Here is a 23,194-nt window from a genome sequence, read left to right on the forward strand (position 1 = left end):
GGGAACCGTGCCCGGGCACGGTTCGAATAGCATAGTGTAAGTGCACCCTAATTAGTCAGTGGACAAATGACCAGGCTGGACCAAATACTGGCCAACAGTTACTAACCAACTAAAAAAAAGTGCTATGTTCCATAGTTTGGAAAAGTCAAGGTTTTAAAACCGCCAAATTTTTCTGTAATACCGTTCCTAAGGAATGTGTAAGATTTTTTATTTACGTTTTTTTTTTTTTAGGACATTATCTCCAGCAGAAAAAATATCTAAAGATGCTGTTTTAAATTGTAAAGAAATTTGTGTTTTTGAAACTAATGAAGACAGCAGAAGTCAATGATTCAGTTTCATTATTTAGCCTGACATGTTTATTGCTCCAAAATATTTTAAATCGTTCAAAAAAAATAAATAAATAGATTTCAAAGGGGGGAATTTTTTTTTTTACCCAGACATTTAAAAAGTATATATTTTAGAGCAGTAATCACAATACCGTGAAACTGTGACATTTATTCAAGGTTATCATACCGTCAGAATCTTACACCGACGCATGCCTACTGGGAAATAAGTGAGACAAAGAAAGAAATATACACCAGAAAAGAAAGAAAGAGAGAGGGAGAAAGAGAGAGAGATCATTTTATTAAGTAATGTTTGCCTTCATCCATGCATCAGTGAGCTTGTAGCACACAGTTCAAATAGGCTTGAGTTACAACAAAGATAAAGAAATTGATCTGGACCGACACTCCACAACATCCCTCTGCACTCTGCACTCACAGGCGAAAAAATTCATCACTTCAGTGGCGAGACAGAAAGGAATAACATTACATGAAATTTCACCACTCCAGCGGCTTGCGTAAAAATCACTTGCAGGTATTACTCCATCACCATGCAAAGCGCATTATTCAACACCAGCTGTCTCTGAGGGGGGAAATAAAGCATTCCTTCAACAGCTTTTAAAAAAAGAAATCTTAAATCTCTGCTGTTCTCTCTCTCTATCTCCTGATGGCACCTTGACTGTGTCCCAGTGCACTTCAGATCCTGGGCATGGCGTCCTCATCCGCCTCAGGTGTAGATGTCAGTCATGATGTAGAACAAAAGGCTCTATTGAGCTTGTGACTTCACATGAATATTTTACACCGACCGCTGAAAGGCCCGCAGAGAGAATGTCAGCAGATTGAAGCTCCGCCCGTGTAAACGCACAAGCATATTTTATCTGAGTGCATATGTATGTGTCCTGCTCATTAGATGGAAAATGGCAGATCAATGTAAACAGCTGTCTGGCTGAACAAAAGCAGACAACGTGATGGGCTCGAGAACAGCCTGAGGGGAGAGTCTCACTCAACAACTAGCAGTCTTGCTATAGAGCACACAAAGAATGGCTTGGGATTAAAAAAAAAACTAATGTAAAATGCAGTAAGAAGCCCCATGTGTGCATACAGGTAAACTGTGTAGTTCATGTTTTGAACATGCACCATGGTTCTATGTTTGCTACTATATATTTGGAACATGGTGCAAAATTCATTGATGACAGAAAAAGGCAAACACATATCTAGCTGTAAAGAAACCAGGACAACACCACTAAATTATGGCTTTCATGTACACGTGATGTGGATATAGAAAAAAAAAACAACCTGGAATATATAGAAATGTAATTAAAATTTGAATTTTATTTTAAACAGCTTTACTCCCAGTTAAGCCTAAAGATATAGTTCACCCCACAAAGAAAATGACCTTATTATTTATTTTCCTTCATAGGAATTAAAACCTTTATGCTTCTTTCTTTTGTTGAACATGAAAGAAGATATTTAGAAAAATGCACTCAGTGGCACCCATTGAATTCCATAGTAAATAAAAATACTACGGAAGTCAATAGGAGCCAGCTACCACTATTTTCAAAAAATCTTCTGTGTTCAACACAGTGGGATTAAATCATGGCAAAATACATTTTTGAGTGAATTACAGTTGAAGTCAGAATTATTAGCCCCCCTGTTTATTTTTTTCCCCAATTTCTGATTAACGGAGAGAATATTTTTTTCAACACATTTCTAAACATAATAGTTTTAATAACTCATTTCTAATAACTGATTTATTTTATCTTTGCCATGATGACAGTAAATAATATTTGACTAGATATTTTTCAAGACACTTCTATACAGCTTAAAGTGACATTTAAATGCTTAACTAGGTTAATTAGGTTAACTAGGCAGGTTAGGGTAATTAGGCAAGTTATTGTATAACGATGGTTTGTTCTGTAGACTATCAGAAAAAATATATAGCTTAAAGGGGCTAATAATTTTGACCTTAAAATGGGTTTTAAAATTTTTTAAACGGCTTTTATTCTAACCGACATAAAACAAATAAGACTTTCTCCAGAAATAAAATATTATCAGACTCACTGTGACAATTTCCTTGCTCTGTTAAACATCATTTGGGAAATATATATATAAAAAAAAACACACACAACAAAGGGGGGGCTAATAATTCTGATTCAACTGTATGTCTTTTAAAATTTTGGATCAAAACCATATTTTCACTCTCGAATCATTCCTAAATGTATTATTTTCTTTCTTTTACAAAAGACATAAGAAGCCATTTGGGCAAATGTATTTATGTTTTTATGTCACCAAAAGTGCTTAGTTCTGCTCAAATATCTTGCATTTCTCAAAATAAAAAAGTCAAAGGGTGTGAGTAAATAATGTCAAAGATTAGACATTTAAATTATTATCAGAATCAGAATCAGAAAGAGCTTTATTGCCAGGTATGTTCACTCATACAAGGAATTTGTTTTCATGACAGAGCTTCTACAGTGCAACAGGATTACAGAGACAGGACAAAAAACAGGTAATAAATATATTTAAAAAAATAGAAGTAAGTAGTGAATGCAAATATACAGATTGACAAGTGTATGTACATGTTTATTACTATATACAATGTTATATGTGCAGCTGTTATGTGCAAATTGGCATATAAAGTGTGTTGTTAAATAAGTGTATATGTGTATAAAAGTCTATAGCAAGTAGTGATGTTGATTCCACAATTATTATCATCAAGTGTTTATGAGATGGATTGCCTGAGGGAAGAAACTGTTTCTGTGTCGGGCTGTTCTGGTGCGCAGTGCTCTGTAGCGTCGACCAGAAGGTAAAAGTTCAAAGAGGCAGTGTGCTGGGTGTGAGGGGTCCAGAGTGATTTTGGCAGCCCTCCTGCTCACTCTGGATAAGTACAGTTCTTGGGGAGTAGGAAGGGTTGTACCAGTGATTCGCTCAGCAGTCCGAACTATTCGACATAGTCTTTGGAGATCGTATTTAGTAGCTGAGCTAAACCAGACAGTTATTGATGTGCAGATGACTGATTCAATGATGGAGGTGTAGAACTGTTTTAGCAGCTCCTTTGGGAGGTTGAACTTCCTCAGCTGACGAAGAAAGTACAGCCTCTGTTGAGCTTTTTTGATAATGGAGTCAATGTGAGTGTCCCACTTCAGGTCCTGAGAGATGGTGGTGCCCAGGAACCTGAATGACTCCACTGCTGCTACAATGCTGTCCATGATGCTCAGTGGGGGAGAGCAGGGGGGTTTCTCCTGAAGTCCACAATCATCTCCACTGTTTTGAGCGTGTTGGTTGTTGTGACTACACCAGACAGCCAACTCCTTAACCTCCTGTCTGTAAGCAGACTCATCACCGTCCTGAATGAGGCCGATAAGTGTGGTGTCGTCTGCAAACTTCAAAAGTTTGACAGAGGAGTCCTTTGAAGTGCAGTCATTCGAGTACAGGGAGAAGATCAGTGAAGAGCAGTATTATTTGTAGCGTCAGTTAAAATAAATGGCACTTGATGACTATTGAGAACTTTGATATCTTTAAGTGTGGTTTATTTATAAACTAATTTCGAGAGGATCACATGCTTATGATCAACACGGCTGGCTCCTCATTAGCTCCGTAATCTGACCCATTAGATGATTACGGAAGCATTATAAATTTTTCACTCCAGTTTTCTTCGTCTTAAAGCTTCCCCCCTTCCGCCCCAACTTCCTCCCCCTTTTTCCGATAAGGCGACACGGTGGCCCAGTGGCTAGCATTGTTGCCTCACAGCAAGAACACCGCTGGTCCAACCTCCTATCGGGCTGGTTGGTGTTTCTGTGCGGAGCTTACATGTTCTCCCCGTGTTCACGTGGGTTTCCCCCGGGTCCCCCGGTTTCCTCCCACCGTCCAAAAACGGAAACTATAGCAAATTGACTAAACCAAATTATCACCGAAAACAACACTAGTTTACACTTTTCACGTGGCGACAAGCAGGGGAGTCCTCGAGACCTACCTGAGCTCCAACTCCGCTCTCACCCTTCTAACGGGAGGGAGCCCCAGGCTCGAGGATATTACGAGCTCAGGGCTCTCTCCCGGGACAGCATGCCAAATACGCTTTATTGATTATCAGCTAAGTGTGAACTCTTGAAATGAGTGTTTGTCACCGTTTATTCACCCTTTGGTCTTTCCAAATATTTTTAGGTGAACAAAAAAGCTATATTTATTTAAGAGTCAAATAATGCTTTGTTTAATAGATGTAATATAAGACTCCAGTGTCTCTGCAAAGTTTCAGTCGAAAATACCAATCATAATTTGTATTATACTATGTTGTAAATGCTTGCTTTACAGAAAAGGGTTGTGCCTTTACAGCATGCGCTTTTGATGATCTATTAACCACAAACAAATCACCTGTTTGCATTTTAAAGCCTTGCCAATTTAAACTCCTGATATATGAGAGAGAGAATATGTGGGTGCTACTGTCAAAATTTGATTGATGACTTCTGGTCTAAGTCCTGCCCCTTTTTGGTAATTGGATTCTTATCAATGTAACTAAATGCTATGTTTTATAATTACAGATATCAGTTCCTTATGAATTAAATTTTAATTTATTTAATAATTCCGGTAATTAGATTAATAATGATTCCAGTAAATAGACTGTAATCAAACTAATTAAATTATTTCGACTGTTATTAGAGCCGTTATTATATTTTTATTATACCATTAAAATTATTATAATTATATTATTTTGAACAAACTATTAATATAATATAATATAATATAATATAATATAATATAATATAATATAATATAATATAATATAATATAATATAATATAATATAATATAATATATATACTTATATTATACAGTATAGAATATTCCAAGTTATGGGAATAAAAATGATCTGTTTACATAAAACACAACAAAAAGCTTTTGAATTTGTTCAGCAGCAGAAGGAAAACCATAGGAGCTTGGAACAGCATTACAGCGAGTAAATTATTTTCATATTAGGGTGAACAATTCCTGTGGGACTCCTATTTAAATGCCCTGATTTGCATGTGAAATGAAGGCAATGAATGGCATTTACTTAAGGTTTTGGGTTTGCTGTCAGTTTCAGTATAGTTGACTTTGCCCCACTGCTGAATACCAGCCTTTTTACAAAGCATTACACTGTGACAGGATCACAAAACACTCTGAAACGGTGACTGCTGCAGAATAATAACACTCTGAAAAGTACTGGTCACATATCACCAAAAAATTATGTTAAAAATAAGCATCAGACACTATTTCTTCAGAGTGGAATCCATCAGAATAGCAGTTTTACTAGTTATACTAACTGAAACAATAGTATCTAATGCATTTAGAAAAAAAAATGGTATTTTCTCATTACCTCAACATGAGAAATGGCCATATTAATGCTAAATGACATACCAATGTTAATGAATTCATCTGATTGAAATGGATGCTCAGAAAGTAATGTTTTCATGGTACATCAAACTTTCCTATTACAACAACAGGCAAAATTAATTCATGCATTTTATTACCTCTTTAACATTATTAATGTTAGCTGAAATAATCATGAAATTAACCAAACTGATTCAGAAATCAACACACTACTTCCTACTGTTTGCTTTATTAAATTCTTTGCATGCAGAAGTAAAACAAAACAGCAACATATCGCAACGACTGACTAGAAAGCAGTAAACTACTCGTATTGTTTTCAAGTCTTCTGAGTGATATCATTTTGTGAGGAACAGAGTGGAACGTTTTAATTGGCAACATTTCCTCTCTGTTGATTCATCAGTCACAACATTAGCACAATGCAATCAGATATACAGACGAGGTAGTGACATTTCATATTCAAACCTGACATAACACGGTCAATGATTTTTAAATGTGTTGGTGTTTTGAACCTTAATCACATCAAGGTCTGTTTGTCATGCAAATCAACTGGTTATACATACAGTCAAGTCTGAAATTATTCATACCCCTGGTAAATTCTGACTTTTTCGTTCATATGTAAATAAACGCTGTATAAAATATATATATTTTTTCCCGCAATGATGCCTCTTACACATCTTATTATCTTTTGCTGGTTGAATAAAAAGTAACTTTAAATTAGAATTTGCCAGGGGTGTATAAAATTTCAGGCTTAACTGTTTATTAAAAACTGTGTAGTTGTATATGGATCATAAATTAAGTGTTCAATATTGTTAGGTTTTTAACAAGAACAATTACAAATTTTGTAGTTTTTGAATTTAATATCCAAAAGAAATTACATCATGCAAATAATGTGCCTGTATGGCTTTTTTATAGTAAAATCATACTACAACACCATGACGTCATAGTGACAGTATTGCATCACAATGCATTGTTAACTCACTATCTCAGGCCCCGTTTACACTAATATGTTTTAGTTTTAAAACAAAAAACGATCCCCGTCCACACTGGCGTTTCATCTAGCATTTCTGAAAAGATCTCTGTCTACACTATACCTCTGAAAATGCACATCATGTGACCACACACACACTCTTGCATGCGCTGCAGAGTATGCAGAGGTCTGAGCTCCAGGCAGTCAGCAGGTGCTTTGAGCACAGCTCCCCAGGTGAGAGCAGCACACGTCAGACAGTTTATCAAGGATATACCACTAGATCTCATCTTACTATAGTTGTTAAATGTGATATTTATTCATCTTGTCTCTATCTAATGACTCTTTAGTCTTTTGAATCTATTTCTTTTTCTCAGGTAACATGTTTTGGCTAAGCACAAAGATAAGTTAACATATTAATTTATGTAACCGCTTACACTGATTCTGCATATTTGACTGATTGCTTGCCTTTATTTCCTATATTGTATAAACTTATTATACGTTATACTTTTATAATGGCCATTACTGATTATTAAAACTGATATTCAGAAAAAGTGAGGGTATGTTTCGTATATTCGGCTTTCACAGAAACCACCATGGTGGTCCTTTAAAAACTTAAATTCCCCCTTTGGTCCATTTTCCTTGTTGCATTCACAAGTGACGCAAGTTGGCTAAAAGCAATGCCATTTAAGCGCACCAATCAACTGGTACTCGTCACTGAAGGATGTTGTGCTCTAAAAGATGTTATTGAAGTAAGAGCCAATTTAGTTCCCCCAAAATAAGTTCCTAGAACAAAAATCAATACTATTTTGAAAAAAAATTTGTGTTCTCCCACCAGTAGTAACAGGAACTATGAAATCTTTCCACTGGTGTGAAATTATTGTGTAGTAATTGAGGGATTTTCAAACTGTGTGTAGGCCGAGCTATCGCTCGCATTCACCAGTCATCTGAATAGCTACAGAAGGAATCCTCAATAATCCTTCAGCACATTACACTAAACGCTGCTTCACAACACTCCATTCATTAGCTCCCCACAGAGCACTTGCAGGTGTGGAAAGCAGCCTCTGACAGGTAAGATGTACTGCTCCTGCTCCCTGAACAGCCACTTACATCTGGAGCGTGAGGGAGAGCAGACGCCAGCCTAGGGCTTTGGGCAATGGAGATAAAGGAGCATCCTACCAACCTGTCCATTTCTTATTCCACAGCAGTCACCATTGTGGAAGTCTCCTTGGCGATGGTTGCTAGGTTAAAGGGACAGACAGATGGTTGTGTAGAAAAATGCGAGCCGAAGAACGAAGGGGTGTGTGTGAGGAAATAAAGGAGAGGAAAGGGTGACGGCGTGTGTCAGTGGGAGATAAAGAGAATGGACACATGTATTTGAGACGGGTATGTGTGAGTGAAAAGGGTGAAAAAGGGAGTGAGAGTCTATGTGTGTGAGTGATTTAGTGGACAAGGCGATGGTCCTGCTAAACCTTGTTAATCTTGTTGAGAGCTTCTGCTCTAAATTCCATTAGCACTGCTGCGGCTTTCTCCTTCTGCTGACCTGAATGATGGTAGCAATGTGATGGCTGTTTGAATGTGTACATGGTCATGTGCAAAGCAATGTGTGTGTGTGCCTTTCAGTCTGGCATTCTTTATCCACTGGCGGACCGTCAGTTCTAAACAATGACTAACCCTACAACGGCCTCACAGTGCGTTAGCATTCTGACTCAGAGGTGAGAGAGAGAACAACCGTCGAGTCCAATAAAGCAGTTATTCAGCTCTATGGACATCATGATGACCATATTAACACAAAAACAGACAGCATAGATTCCCAAAACAGTATAATGTCATGCGTTAAGGGTTGCATCAACCTAAAATGAAAATTCTGTCATCGTTCACTCACCCAATGTTATTCCCAACAGACCATCCTTTTAAAAAAACTGCACATGCTGGTTAGGTGGACACATGGCTTCTGCATTAAGCTAGATCTTTATGGTTCTTTGCTAGTCTTGTGCTGGTTTAAGCTGGTTCTTTTGCTTGTCACAATCAAAATGCAAAAAAAAATAGCTTAAACCAGCACATCACCAGCTTAAACCATCTGTCAAAACCTACCTAAATAGCATATGCTGGGTGTATAAGGGGCAGTTTATACAGAACAGTTTTATTTCTTTACTGCACAAATTTGGTCCAATTTAAATTGGCTATTACTATGTTTTTGTCAATCTGATTAAGTGGACAGTGGTAAATCCAAATGTAAATGGTGTGTTAAACATTTTAAGCATTTCAAGAGTTCCCACTTAGATATGCTTAGCATTTAAAGCAGGTTTGGCATGCTGTCCTGGGAGAGAACCCTGAGCTCGGAGATATTTGAGCCCAGGGCTCCCGCCTGGTCAATAAGCATATCTGGAGATCCGAGATCAGGTAGGTCGAGCTGTATACTGTGTCTACAGTGGATGCGAACAAAGTGATATATCAAAAGCAAAAACAACTGACAGGTGCTTAAGTAATAGACAAATTACCATGTTTGTAAACATTACCATTGCGCATGCAGCGAGGTTGCAGAAAAAAAACTGGGAGTGCTAGCATTTACAGCGAGGGATTGACACCCGATGCGGTATAAAGTTTGTTGTTGTCTTAGAAATAAGTTATATTGATTACATATTATATATCTCATTTACATAATGCTTTCAGTGTATTATAACAGCTTGTCACCCAGTGATAAGCACAGTTATTCGGCAAAATTAACGTTAAAGTGAGCGTTCGTCTGACAGGTCCATTTGTGATAGCACCCTCCCAATTGATATTGGATACGACGAAATGGCCAAGCATCCAGCCCAAAATACACATCTTTCATGAAACTCCAGATGATTTTACAGGAAAGAAGTTAAAGGTCTACAAGTCTTTTGATGCCAACAATTTTGTTCTGTGTGGTCATGTGCAAGAAATAATGTTCCATGATTACCAGATTCAAAACTTTGTAGTGCTAAAAACCGAGGTTCTGCCTAGCCAAAGACAAGGAAAGGAGACAGGACTATACGGCCTGGGTAATTAATTATCAACAATCAAAACAACTGCATTCTGAGAGCTGTAGGGCAGGGTGTGTGAACTTACACTTTCACGTTTCATTCTTAGCATTCAGTGTCCGCAGTGTAATTCATCATATGTAACTGTTATTGCTGAAATCATTGCTGCAATCAAAAACGAGTAATCTGTATGATTCAGCATTGCCTGAACTTACCTGATATAACATGAGAACTGCAGAGTTGAGCATTTTTAATTAGGTCCTCACTTCATTCAGCTCCCTTTTAGCCAAAGATGTCTGCGGTTGTCATTAAAATTCGAATTTGGCATCCTATCGCACAAAACGACATGTTTGCTATTGCAACCGGTCTCTTTTTGCAACTGGGAACCCGTGTGACGTCATGTGTGACGTAGGTTGGCAATTGGTCTATACCTTTATTGTTTACCTCTTTGCTAGCAATCAAAATCCTGGCACTAACCCACACATTGAACTTAAGTTTGCATTTGCTTTAATTGCTTTAGTTTTAAGTTCCATTTTTAGCAATGATGATTCATGGTGGTATCACATGTCAAATGGCTCTTCAGTCCTGCAAATACTGACAGTGTGGATTCAGCTTGTTAAAAAAATATCACCAACTCTGTCACCAGTTGTCATTAGGATCTCTGAAATGTGAATGTTTTGGTAAAATGAATTTCCAATGACAGACATTGGAACAGACATTTTTCAGCTTTCAATATAAAAAATATAAAAAATATATATTCATTTGTGACCCATCCTCAAACCCAGTGATAAGTGATTTTTTTTTACATTTATACATCTCATGAAACTGAATAAATAAATATTTGGCCGCATATCAAAACGTTGAGAAAAAATTCAGCTGAATTTTTCAAGTTAAGTTCTGAGTATTACATATTATTTATTCATCCATTTTCCTTTGGCTTAAAAAGCGGATTTAAACTCCTGCATTAAGCCCATGCGATGCTACGGGGCAGCCTTCACACGGTTGCATAGTCCTTGCTTACGCACACCTCTCAAATAATGTAATTACGTCGTGACAATGCATATCGCTAGCTCTGTGATTGATCGGCTTGGTAGCGCTGACGAGTGTGGGTGGGACCGAGAACCGTACAAACCCATTGGAGCGAGTGTTACAAGTGTCTCGTGAAGGAGCTCCAGGTGGAAACTTTTGCTTTGTGTTTACCTTATGATTAAAGTTGCTGCACATCTGCTGGTTCCCGCCTCTGAATGAGCGAGTTTTAGCTACTTGTACATTACGGTAAAAAACAAAACAACAGCGAATAAACTCGTCATAAAGGAACTTAACATAACCTACCCAATCCCAGGTAGCATTTTGGAAGCTGCAGAGCAACACAAACAGCACGCAGAGGTATAAATGCTTGGTATTTTCCATGGGTTACGGTGATCACTCGACACAGATCTATAAACCAGCCTTTAGTCACTTATTTATCAGGGGTCGCCACAGCGGAATGAACCAGCAACTATTCCATCATATGTTTTATGCAGCGGATGCTCTTCCAGCCACAACCCAGTACTAGGAAACACCCATACACACTCATTCACACACACACTCATAAACTAGGGCCAATTTACTTAATCCAATTCTCCTATAGCGCATGTCTTTGGACTGTGGGGGAAACTGGAGCACCTAGAGATAACCCATGCCAGCCCGGGGAGAACATGCAAACTCCACACAAAAAAGCCTCCTGGCCCGGCTGGGATTTGAACCAGTGATCTTTTTGCTGTGAGGCAACAGTGCTAACCACTGAGCCACCGTGCCACCCCCAGTACATATTACTAATCAAAAATTAGGTTTTGATACATTTACAGCAGTGAATGTACAACTAAAATGACCTATACTTAATATTCAAAGGTTTTTTGACATTAGATCAATCATTTGGCCCATTATACTATTTATAATTATATTTCTGCCTATTAGCAAAATATACCTGTCCTACATAACACTGGGTTTGTGTTCCAGGGTCAGATCTGTGTTTTGAATGCAAATAAAAGTATAGCAGGTTTAGAATTAAATAAGAGGTTTCCTGTGGTGCATTAATATTTTTTTCTTGTGATGCTGAAAGCACCATTCACTATCATTTACTGTCAGCTCTCAAAGCGTAGAGCTGTTTAATGCTTTTTAAAAAAAAATCCATTCTGGTGAAAACAATAACAGCATATCGCATTGCAACAAACAACATCATGCGTGAGTAATTTCCAAATATATATTTTTGGCTGAGCTACTCCTTTAAGACTGCTCTTTGCTTATGTGTGTGCGTGTGTTGTTTTTAGTGTGTGATTCTGAGTGCAATCATCATTAGCACCATAATCACCACCTAAGCGCCTAATATGCAGCTGACTTCATATCACAACTGGCCTTCTCTATTACGCAAGTCCAATCCTGTACTGATTGAAATGCTATAGAGTAGAACACACCAATCTAACATTTTCATCGGGAAAGTACATTGCATCAGCGTCGGGGCTAACAAAGCACTCTACGCCCTTGGTGCACAGTCAAGCTGGGAGGCCCCTGGGTGAACCCCTCCAAACTCATTCCACTTTTCACAACCCGGACAAAAGAGAGCGAGAAAAAGGGTTTGTGATAAAAGCCAGTGACTTCAAAGAACATACAGCATGAATGAAAAGTACAAAAGCGGAGGCAATTTCGCACTTCTGATCCAACAATTCATCATCATCTGTTATTCATTATTTTCATTGTTCCATTACTGGTCGTTTTAACACTGATTGCTCTTGATTGTGCTGTGGGTGGATCCCTAATCAATGGGCTCCGCTCACAATTGGTCGTTAGCATGTAAATCCGAGCAAACAAATGAAGTGAGTACATAACGTAATTACGTCGCATTACATTTGTCCTAATACACATGTGGGGGGAGCAGATTCTTATGCACACGCATATACAAACGAAACAGGCTTACAAAAAGGGCCGAGTGACCTCTGCCACCGACTTTTGTGTCCGAATCAAATGCTTTGGTGATTTTCCCAGGCTGCTCTTGGGGATGATACAGAGCATCTATTGAGCTATTCTTGGCTTGGCTCTGAACAGAGTCTCTGAAAGTCCACTGGAGCAGAAGTGGACAGAGTAAAGACAAGCCCCAGGGAAGAGAGGGTGCTATCCGGCATGTGAAGGAAGAACAAAATGCAGAAAACAGGAACGAAGCAAAAAGAAACGAACTGACAGGGGACTGTTTATTGAGAGATATATGAGGGAAACTACAAAACAACACACACTTTAAGTGCATCAATTCACACTGCAGTCATAATCAACATCCAAAAAGTGAACAAAATCCTATACATAATTCCTCCTTATGAAGACTTCTGTGATTTGAGGCTAAACTTTAAGGTAATTTCACAGATGGGCAAACTAATTAGAAGAAATCAATAGCCAAAATGAAATTTAGTCAGACAAATCTGAGGCATATGAAATTAGGTTTGATTTTATTTAAACAGAATGTTGCAATGTTTATTATAAATGATTTATCCGTGCAGATCATTATTTTTAAACTGTGTATAAAGTCTAGTGTATCCCATCTATAAGACCTATACATCTATATAATGCAACATAAACCTGATAAGCAAAAAGCCTTTTGAAAACATCCACCTTAAGATTGTGGTTCATTTGGCTGTTTGCTGTGAAATTCAGTTATTTTTGAATTTACTTAATTAGTTAAACTAATTTTATATATATATATATATATATATATATATATATATATATATATATATATATATATATATATATATATATATATATATATATATATATAGTATCAATTATGATAAAAAAGAAATGTTATTTTATGGTTTCTGAATTTTTTAATAATAATTCCTGACATTTATATAGCATTTTTCTGGCCACTCAAATCGCTACACACTGGGGGAAATCTCCTCATCCACCACCAGTTTGCGGCATCCACCTGGATGACGTGACAGCAGCCATATTGTGCCAGACTGCACACCACACACCAGCTGATTGGAGTGGAATGATTACGAGGCCATGATGGACAGTGGCCAGTGGGCAAATTTTGTCAGGATAAACTACTCTTTTTGAAGGATGTCCTGGGATTTTTTACGACCACAGAGAGTCCAGCCTGATCTCACGAGAAAACGTAAGTATTTTACGTTTTGACAGTTTAGTGGCTAATTCGTACGAATTCGTACGAGTTCAGTCGTACGAAATGGTACGATTTTAAAAAGGAGGCGTGGCACCTAACCCCACCCCTAAACCCAACCGTCATTGGAGAATGAGCAAATCGTACTAAATTGTACGAATTAGATCGTACGAATTCGTACGAATTAGCCACTAAAAAAAAAGTTACGAATTGCCGTGAGATTGTGTTGGAGAGTCAGGACCTCGGCTTTAACGTCTCATCAGAAAGACAACGCTCACGGAGCAGTATGGAGTCCCCTTCACTATACTGGGACCCACACAGACCGCAGGTTCAGCGCCCCCTGCTGGCCTTACTGACACCACTTCCCCCAACAACCTAGCTTTCCCATGTGGTCTCCCATCCAGGTACTGACCGGGCACAGCCCTGCTTAGCTTTAGTGGGTGACCATGTGAGAGTTGCAGTGAGCTATAGCTACCAGCTAAGATTATCTCTTACTCATCATTGTTCTTTAATATATTACATATTTTATATTAAGAATTACTGTTTTTTTTTAAACTTGAACTTTAAAAGTTAAAAAGCCAAAAGTATAAAGAAAGTGTTCTGTTTTTTAGTGGAAAACTGTCATTTTTAGTTTCAACTGCACCTCAGTTATTGAGAGGTATTGAGTTACAACTGATGTTTAAAAGGCATTTCATAAATTTGACAAGAAAATTAAGACTACACACTAACAGAATTTTATCTCACTTTGTCCCATTTTAATATCAGCAAAGCACCAATCAAATTGGCTATAAAAGCTTTTTTTTGGTTGGGGGGGGGAGGTCTAAGGATTTAATAAGTGCCTTTTCAAAATATATATATTCTGCTATCAGGCTTTACTGGATTAAATTCACTGCCTTGAATTTTGAATCAAAAGACGATCACGATTTCTTTCATGCCGACTTTAATAACACAATGCACCAGGATGAGGAATTAGCCTTTTTTGCCACTATTTTATTCTTTATATCATCCCGAATTAACAAAAACCAAAGCCAAATCCATCAACATCTCAATATATAAATGCCCATTTCTCCTCTCCGACTTAATTCCCTGCAATCCTCTGGTGATTTTAGCTGGGGATGAGAGACGAAGATCTAAATAGGCTTTTCTCAGATTAAAGTGTTCCTCCTCAGCCAAGTCCAACATGACGACTACAAATCAACGCAACAGAGTCGACAAGCAAACATTAGCTTTACCATCATCTGCTGCTTAAAGCATCTGCTGACCCGCTAAGAAGCTTTAAACTTAACTCAAACTGATAAACAAAGTTTTCTGAAATCAAGAAGAATATTCATGAAAAGCAGATTAGGAAATGACTCAGGTTCAAGATCATTCAAAAATAACTTCCTCATATATTATTTTTTCCACTAGAGAAAAACATTGTGAAGCCAAACAAAGACAGACATTTAGCTCTCACATCCGCAGCCGAAAAACACACAGGGCGGTGCGCTAATTTAAACCATAAATCTCAATGGCATGGCAGAGGATCAGTGGATGGATGTACAATATGCATTGGGGAATATTTTGCTTGGCTCTTATATCATTAGATGACTCACCAAACATCTGCTCTAATGTATCATATTATAGAGTACAAGCTTAGATAGAGACATTCAAAGTCTTTTAAAAGCCAAGGACGAATAAAAGATGAGTGATGTGCTTATGAGACCGTTCTAATCTGCCAGCATTCGTTCCCACACACAAAGACGTGTTGCTTGCAGAAGGTATAAAAATGAATTGGAGACAAACACGGGGACGGGAAGCAAATTCTACTACAGTAGATCTGAACAAAAGAGACAGTATGGAAATGTCATGGAAAAAACAATGTCGCAAAATGGATTAACTGTAATCTGAAGCCCTTAAATGTGTTATAGACTGCAGCTCTGAACCTTAAATTTTAGCCAAAGGAGAACTGGTCAGCCAAACTGAGCCTCCCAAGGTTTTTTCTATAATTCCATCAGTTTTTGGTTTCTTGCCATTGTGGCCTTTGGCTTGTGTGGTTAGGGTCGGTGGAGCTGCTTTTCAACCGTGATATTTGTTTCAAACTGAATTAGTTTTACAGTTTTAACAGTTTCAGTTCTAACACTAGTCTCCTGTTTGCCATGATCTAAATCAACACAATTCTTGAGTTGGGACAACCTACTTTTTTAATGCTTAATCCTCTTCAATTTGTAAAAAAAAAATTGTAAACATAATTGATTTGTGTTGGGACAACATGAATGAATTGTGTGGAGCCCAGCATTTTTACAGTGTAGGGTTGTCGCAATACCATTAATTCATCTTATGATACTATACCAGCTGAAGTATCACAATACCAAGTAGTATTTCGATACTGTAATTCAAAACTCAAATTATTTTAAAAATTGTCAGAAATACTATAATTTGTTAAAATAGGCCTACTTGAATTTAATTCATAATTCCCATATTAATGAATAAAGTATTATTTGCGAAATCAAGAAGAATATTCATGAAAAGCAGATTAGGAAATGACTCAGGTTCAAGATCATTCAAAAATAACTTCCTCATATATTTTTTTCCACTTGAGAAAAACATTGTGAAGCCAAACAAAGACAGGCATTTAGCTTCACCTAAATTTGATTAATTCTGCTAATTTTGTAGATAATTGACCAACAAAAATACATTAAAATAAAGATACATATTATACCAAATGTAATTAGTTACAAAAAGAGGATTTTTCGAGCACAATTAGGCTGTATGTAGTGGTCAAAAATAGTTTCAATGTTTCCTGCTGCTATTTTGGGTTTTTCATCTATTGTTTTATCAAGTAAGAATCCAAAGTGATTTAAAATTTCACTTAGTGAGTCGTTCATTTTAAGAGATTGTCACACTTGTTGTAGCTACTAAATCATATTGACAGGAACAGAAATTAACCGATTCAGATGTGCTTTCGAACTGAAGCATTAGAAAACTTGTATTTGGATACCATAAAAGGTGCGAACTCTAGTTTTGCAACCTTAGAGAGCTCCACAGACTATAAAAATAAAAAGGTCTATTGTTGCACAAACGTGAGCATTTTAGTGACTTTTCCACATGCAACATTATCTATTGTAGATGGACCATTATTGACGATACTACAGTTTACAAACTACAGTGGCACCACCAGTATTTTGGAGTCATAGAATCACGATACTACCATTCATTCATTCATTTTCTTTTTGGCTCAGTCCCTTTATTAATCCGGTATCACCACAGCGGAATGAACCAATCAACACAAATCAATTAAGTTATCTAATTATTTAAGTAAATTGAACATAAAACAAGTAAATTGTCGCAATTTTTTAAAAGAATTTTAAATAAGTAGTTTAAACCAGTAGCAAAAGTCACTTTTTGAGTGTGGCATAACCAAAATCTAGCCCACAGTGATGGCTAAAATACTAGTTCTTTTACATTTTTATTCGTTATCCTTTGCAAATTTTACTTATTTTTCATATGGCATTTTTGTTTTAATAATTTAAAACATATATACTTTACTAATTTCATGTCGGAATAAGTATCTTGTTTAATTTCTACATATATATTTGTGTTACGCTAAACAAGTAAACATTATTTCCCCAATATTTTTGACATTTTATTTCAAGTTAAACTTTAAAGTAGACTGTGGAGAGGTAAGCATGATCGAACACCCAATGAGGGGGGAGAGCAGGCTTGGAGCCCGGCGGCTAATCAGCAGGCCAATCAGAAATAATAAATAACACCTGTTTATTCTAGTGATTGGGCCGGAGAGACAACCTTCTTAAGGAGAACAGAAGGAGCAGCCGGGAGAAGAGAGAGAGAGCACACACACACATACACTACGGGTGTTGTGCACGCATTTAAAAAAAAATAAAACTGTACTGCTTACCTGAATCGCCGACCCTGTCTTCTTCTTCCCTCACTAACGAACATTGCTACATAGACACTTTACTTTTATTGAATATACCTTCTATTTATATAAAACACTTCAGCAAAGAACAGAATGCACGATACAACATATTTTTGGGGGTTTAATTTGCAAAGAAATGTATTATTTTCATTTGGTTTACAGAAACTAAAGAACATAAAAGTTAACTAATGAAATGCTAATAAAAAAAAGAAAGAAAGCTCACTCTAAAGCTAAATCTTATTTTAACACTCTTGCTTGCCATTATAGCAAGATTTAAATTTCCTGCATCAGGAAAGTTATGCCTGAACAGTATTTTTCTGCTAATTATCTCCAAAAGTAAATGATTTTGAATATAATTGTAATGTCTACACTCTTACTTATTTTGCAGGAGTTTCAAGTTTTGAAGTATGGACAAACTAAAACAGCAGAGCAGAACAGCAGTGAAATGGATTAATGGATTTATCATCGACTTTCTCTTGCTCTCCCACTCACCTCTCTGCATGTCTCTTCCCGCTGTAGCCGATCGTCTTGACTTCAGTCTACAATCCCCAAACCCATTCATTCAGTGCCTCACATCATTTCATTCTCTCTCTTTCTATCTCAATCTCAGTCTTTAAGTCTCCCTCAAATCCAAGACAGAAATGTTTTGGTGTGCTCTGCAGCCTGACTCAATTAGACACGGATCTCTGAGGGGAACTGTGCTGCGTCCTTCATCCATCTATTATTACATAACAGCCATCATTACGGAAAACAGCACTTACTGTAGCTTTCATACAGCCTCCCTTCATGAGCCTGTGCATTGTTTCACGCAGCTGCACCTCATTTCTGAACACCGGTTTGGGAATCCTTGAAGACATTTCTTGCTGTGACTCAACTTTTTTGTTTTAGTATTGTCCTTGCGTAATCATGCTTTGATTGTGCTTTGTTTGCTATATAGTTTACAAATGGCTCATAATGGAAATGTGGTTGGAAAACGGCCAGAATTACAATACGTTAGAAGACACATTAGTAGGAGTTCAGAAGGCTCTGTTCTCCATCATAACATTGATAATGTTTATAGCTTTTAATAATTATAATATATGCATGAAACAAAGGGTATAGAATTTGCTTTTAATTTTTATTCAGAAAATGCTCTGCAGAAAAAACAATACAAAATCATACAGAATTTGTATGATCATTATATTGTTTATAATGGGACTTGTATTGGCTGTAGCATTGTGTGGCTTAGTGGTCGCCTCACAGCAAAAAGGTCACTGATTTGAGCCTCGGCTGGATCAGCTGGCGTTGCATGTTCTCCCCGTTTTGAACAAATCTTAAACCGGTGCTCCGGTTTCCCCTACAGTCCAAAGACATGCCCTATACGTGAATTGGTTGTAGTGTGAATGTGAGAGTGTATGACTGTTTCCCAGTACTGCATTGCGGCTGGAGAGGCATTCGCTGCGTAAAACAATTGCTGAATAAATTGGTGGTTCATTCCGCTGTGGTGACTCATGATAAATAAAGGGACTAAGCTGAAGAAAAATGACTGAAAAAATGTATTATCTCTAATGGAAACTGTAATGGTCCACGTGAGTATCACAGGTAATTTCATGGCTTCTTTTGGTGGCATGTTAAATAAAACCAGTACATCCTAATGGAAACCCTCAAAAAACATTGAATGTAATTAATTTAGTTTTAATTAATAAAAGCTTTAGTGTTCAGTGCTGTAACTTTGTAGTGGGAGCCATTAGAACTTATGTGATGGTTTATTTTTTAGCAGAATGTAAGTAAATTGTTCAAATTATTATAAAGAAACAAGTAATATTTCAATAAACATTTTAAGGATATTGACAAAAAATATTATTTTCTAGCTAAACACATGGCTATAGTGCTTATTTGCAAGTTTGAGAATATAATTCTTTACTGTTAGAGAGAGAAACTTAACCCAAAAATAAAATTTCTGTCATAATTTACTCATCCTTGAAAGGTTTCAGGTTTTTTTTTTTTTTTGCTCTTAAAAGCAAAAGAAGAAATTTTGAAGGACGTTGGAAACCGGTAACTTGGGCTGTGTGATTAATCGAAATCAAATCATAATCGCGATTTGAAATGTTACAAATAGCTAAATTCAAGAGGCTGCGATATAAAAATATATTCGTATTATTTAATAAAACTTTCCCTGCCCAAAGCAAATGTGTGACCGCTGTCTGTGTTTGATAGTCTTACTAGCCAATTGAGTTAGCATAATAGAGTGATAAGTGTCCTTCTAAAAAGACAACTGAAAGTATTGCCCGTGATACTCAACCTAGTAGCAAGCAACAGCAAAGTACAATTTCAGAGTTTTTTCAGCCATGTTAGTTTGCTGAGTGTTCTGTATTTTTATAATTACTATATTTTAGTTTGTATAATAAGCCACACTATCTCCCTAATTTGAGTTCAACTTGTTAACAGTAAGGTCATTTTATTTGTGTTTACTGTTTGCTCTAGAGTAAAATGAGTGTTTCATTTCTGAATACTCAAAAATAAATTTGAATAAATGTTTAAGAAAGTTAATATCTTTCAGTTATTTTTTTAACTAACACTGAAGCTTGACTACAAAATTACATTGCAAATCTAATCGAAAACGCAATATCTGTCAAAAAAAAATAAAAAAATAAATAAAAAAATTCGCAATAAGATATTTTCCCCAGATTCCCCAGGAACCGGTAACCATTGACATCCATTGTATTGGTTCTTCCTATATGGATGTCAATGGTTGGTTAGTTTTCAAAAATTTTCAATATATCTTCTTAGTGAAAAAAGAAACAATCTCAAACGGGTTTGGATCAAGGCAAGGCTGAGTAAATGATGACAGAAATTAATTTTTTATCTGAATTATGCCTTTAATGTCAGACATGCATTATTTCGAAAATATTTCCCCTAAAAATTGTGCTGTATCAGGCAGAAATAGATCAGGTCTGAATTGTGAAAGTGGACAATACCAAGAGAGCATCTTCAGAGAGCAGGAGTCCTGTAGGCTATAGCTGCTAAAAGTAAGGACAACATATAATATTCATCTTAAAATTCCACAGTAGAAACACTTTCAAATAATAGAAATAATGACTTGAAATTTTTTTTTTGAAAAATAACTGCAATTTCAAATTCGTATTTTTCCCCAAATTATACAAATCAGACAAAAACCAGATTAACCTACTAAAACTTCATTTCAACTTAAAGCCACCATTATTATGCCTCAGACAACACAAATAAACAAAAGAAAACGGCACTAAAATATCAATAGACACCTTTACAAGCACCCCCCGTTTAATATAACGTAATGTTTGTGTCTTAAACCAAATTTATATGCCTATGTAGAAAAAGGTATTAGAGTTTATGCAGGATTACAGTGACACCATAACAAAACAAAAAGCGAGTTCTGTCGTGATGAACACGTGACTTCTTCCACAGCTATCGGGCTCGCGATCAATCGCGCTTGTTTTCACGGCGGACAACGACATAAATGTTGGCTATTTTTTACACTTCCAAGGGCTGTAACGGTACATATTGTTCTGGCAGCTTGTTGCTGCTGTCGTGACATGGAGCTCAGCCGTTATGCACACTATAGGTGAAAAACAACCCTTTACGGCTTATTGTATACAGCGCGAGAAACAAAAGAGCCACACAATGGACTGAACAATGGCTCAACGACAGCGAATACGCTGCCAAAAACCATCATATGGTGTACATATGAATGAGATTTGAAATTCGAGACAACATACTTAAAAGCACTTTTCCCCTCCTGAGATAGCCTTACTACATTATAACATGGTAATTCGTAATGTGGTAACTAACGTTTAACACACTGTGGACAAAGGACTGGACCCTCCAACATATGACCGTATGAGGTTTAGTAATACCAAAAATACATGCTGAATAAATTTTAACCATGTGAAAAGGTTTACAAACTACTTTGGTTAAAACAACAGTTAAAAAATCTGACTTATAAAGCAATTACATGAGGGAAAAAATCACATAACTTACCGCCGTGACAGCTCGACAGCAGTGGATTTATTTGCTTACAGCAAGCACTGATAATTCAGTTGTAGCATCCTTTAGTGACCAGGTTTTTCCCAATTCCGAAGCATTCAGAATCCAGTCTGTAATCTAATAAGACAACTAACCTTAGTGTGTCACGATGTTGAGCCTACAGCGTGAAACCGGTTCACCTAAATGGTTAAAACGGGTCCAGATGCTTTCATATTGATTCGATATCATGATAACCCTGGCTTTTTCATATCCATCCGGTTTTCCTTTCTTTCTAGTGTGTATCTGATGGCACTCAGTGTTTTCATTTTGATTCACATGCTCCGTGTCTTCGGAGTGAACCATTCGCCGAGAGCGGGGGGAGGCGCTCAAAGGGGCCTCCGTGAATGAAGCGCCCCGTTCAATGTAAGCTTTTTAAACTTGGGCATAACATGCATGAAGGCTTGAAAGACATTGGTTTTGGATCTCTTTGTGGTACAAAAATACATGGCTTAAAGGGATAGATGGTTCACCCAAAAATGAACATTTCCTCACGATTTACACTCAAGTGGAACTTTTATGAATTTCATTCTTATATCAAAGACAAAGAAATGCTGAAAAATGTTGGAAGCCAGCAACCATAAAACAAAAAGGACTATGGAAGTCTGTGGACATTTCCAGCATTGTTCAGCATTTGTTCATTATGATTTTTCATGCACCATGACCATTTGTGAGATCTTGGGCATTCTGGCTTTTAAAAGCCTTTTAAGTGTTGTTCTTTGTTGATGTTTTCCACACAGTTTTTCACTTTTAAATGTTTCTTTTATTGCACTTTATCAATTTGTGTATGTAGATTTCAATTGAAATAGGCTTGCATATTTTTAGACCATTTAAAAAAAAAAAGATTCCGTTTCCGAGCCATAAATCCTCACCTAAATACACCAAACTGTACCGTTTGAATTGTTATGAATTGTTGTAAGCCTTTAAAATGTTAAATAGATAAAGAAACATTTCAAAGGGCTAATTTTAATGCTGTTTGAGAAATGATTTATAATGATTGATTTATAACATTTGGCATGATTTGTTTCAGGGGTGTTTGAATTACAGATTGTATGTTGTTGCTTTAAGGAGTTTTAATATTAATTTATTAATACATTTATTAAATTTATTTAATGGAACTTTACTTCTGCTTGAATGAAAATATTTTCTTGAAGTTATAATAAATGTTATTAGTTTATTTGTGCTGACATTCTAGGTTTCTTTTTTAAAATAAATTTGTCATGTTAACTTGTGTTGAATTCATTTAACTCTTAATTTTAAGTCAACTGTTCAAACCTCATGTTTATTGTTACAACAAACTTTATTAAGTTCATTTAACTCATAATTTTAAAGCAACCTTGTAAACTTCTTAGTTAATTGTTACAACAAGCTGTATTCAGTTAATTTAACTCATACTTTTAAAGCAACCATGTAAACTTCTTAGTTAATTGTTACAACAAGCTAT

At 36.6% G+C, this 23,194-nt stretch overlaps 1 protein-coding gene across 1 annotated transcript in view; it reads right to left on the reverse strand.

Moving 5' to 3' along the window:
- tmem198a (transmembrane protein 198a) overlaps positions 1–22,033 on the reverse strand; it is a 45,762-nt gene extending 23,729 nt beyond the window's left edge. Inside the window, exon 1 of the mRNA XM_056466103.1 lies at positions 21,709–22,033. The gene's annotated coding sequence lies outside the window, so the exon portion shown is untranslated. The remainder of the gene's footprint in view (positions 1–21,708) is intronic.
- Between the last annotated feature and the right edge of the window lie 1,161 nt (positions 22,034–23,194).

This window comes from Danio aesculapii, chromosome 9, assembly GCF_903798145.1.
Source record: "Danio aesculapii chromosome 9, fDanAes4.1, whole genome shotgun sequence".
NCBI classification, from domain to species: Eukaryota; Metazoa; Chordata; class Actinopteri; order Cypriniformes; family Danionidae; genus Danio; species Danio aesculapii.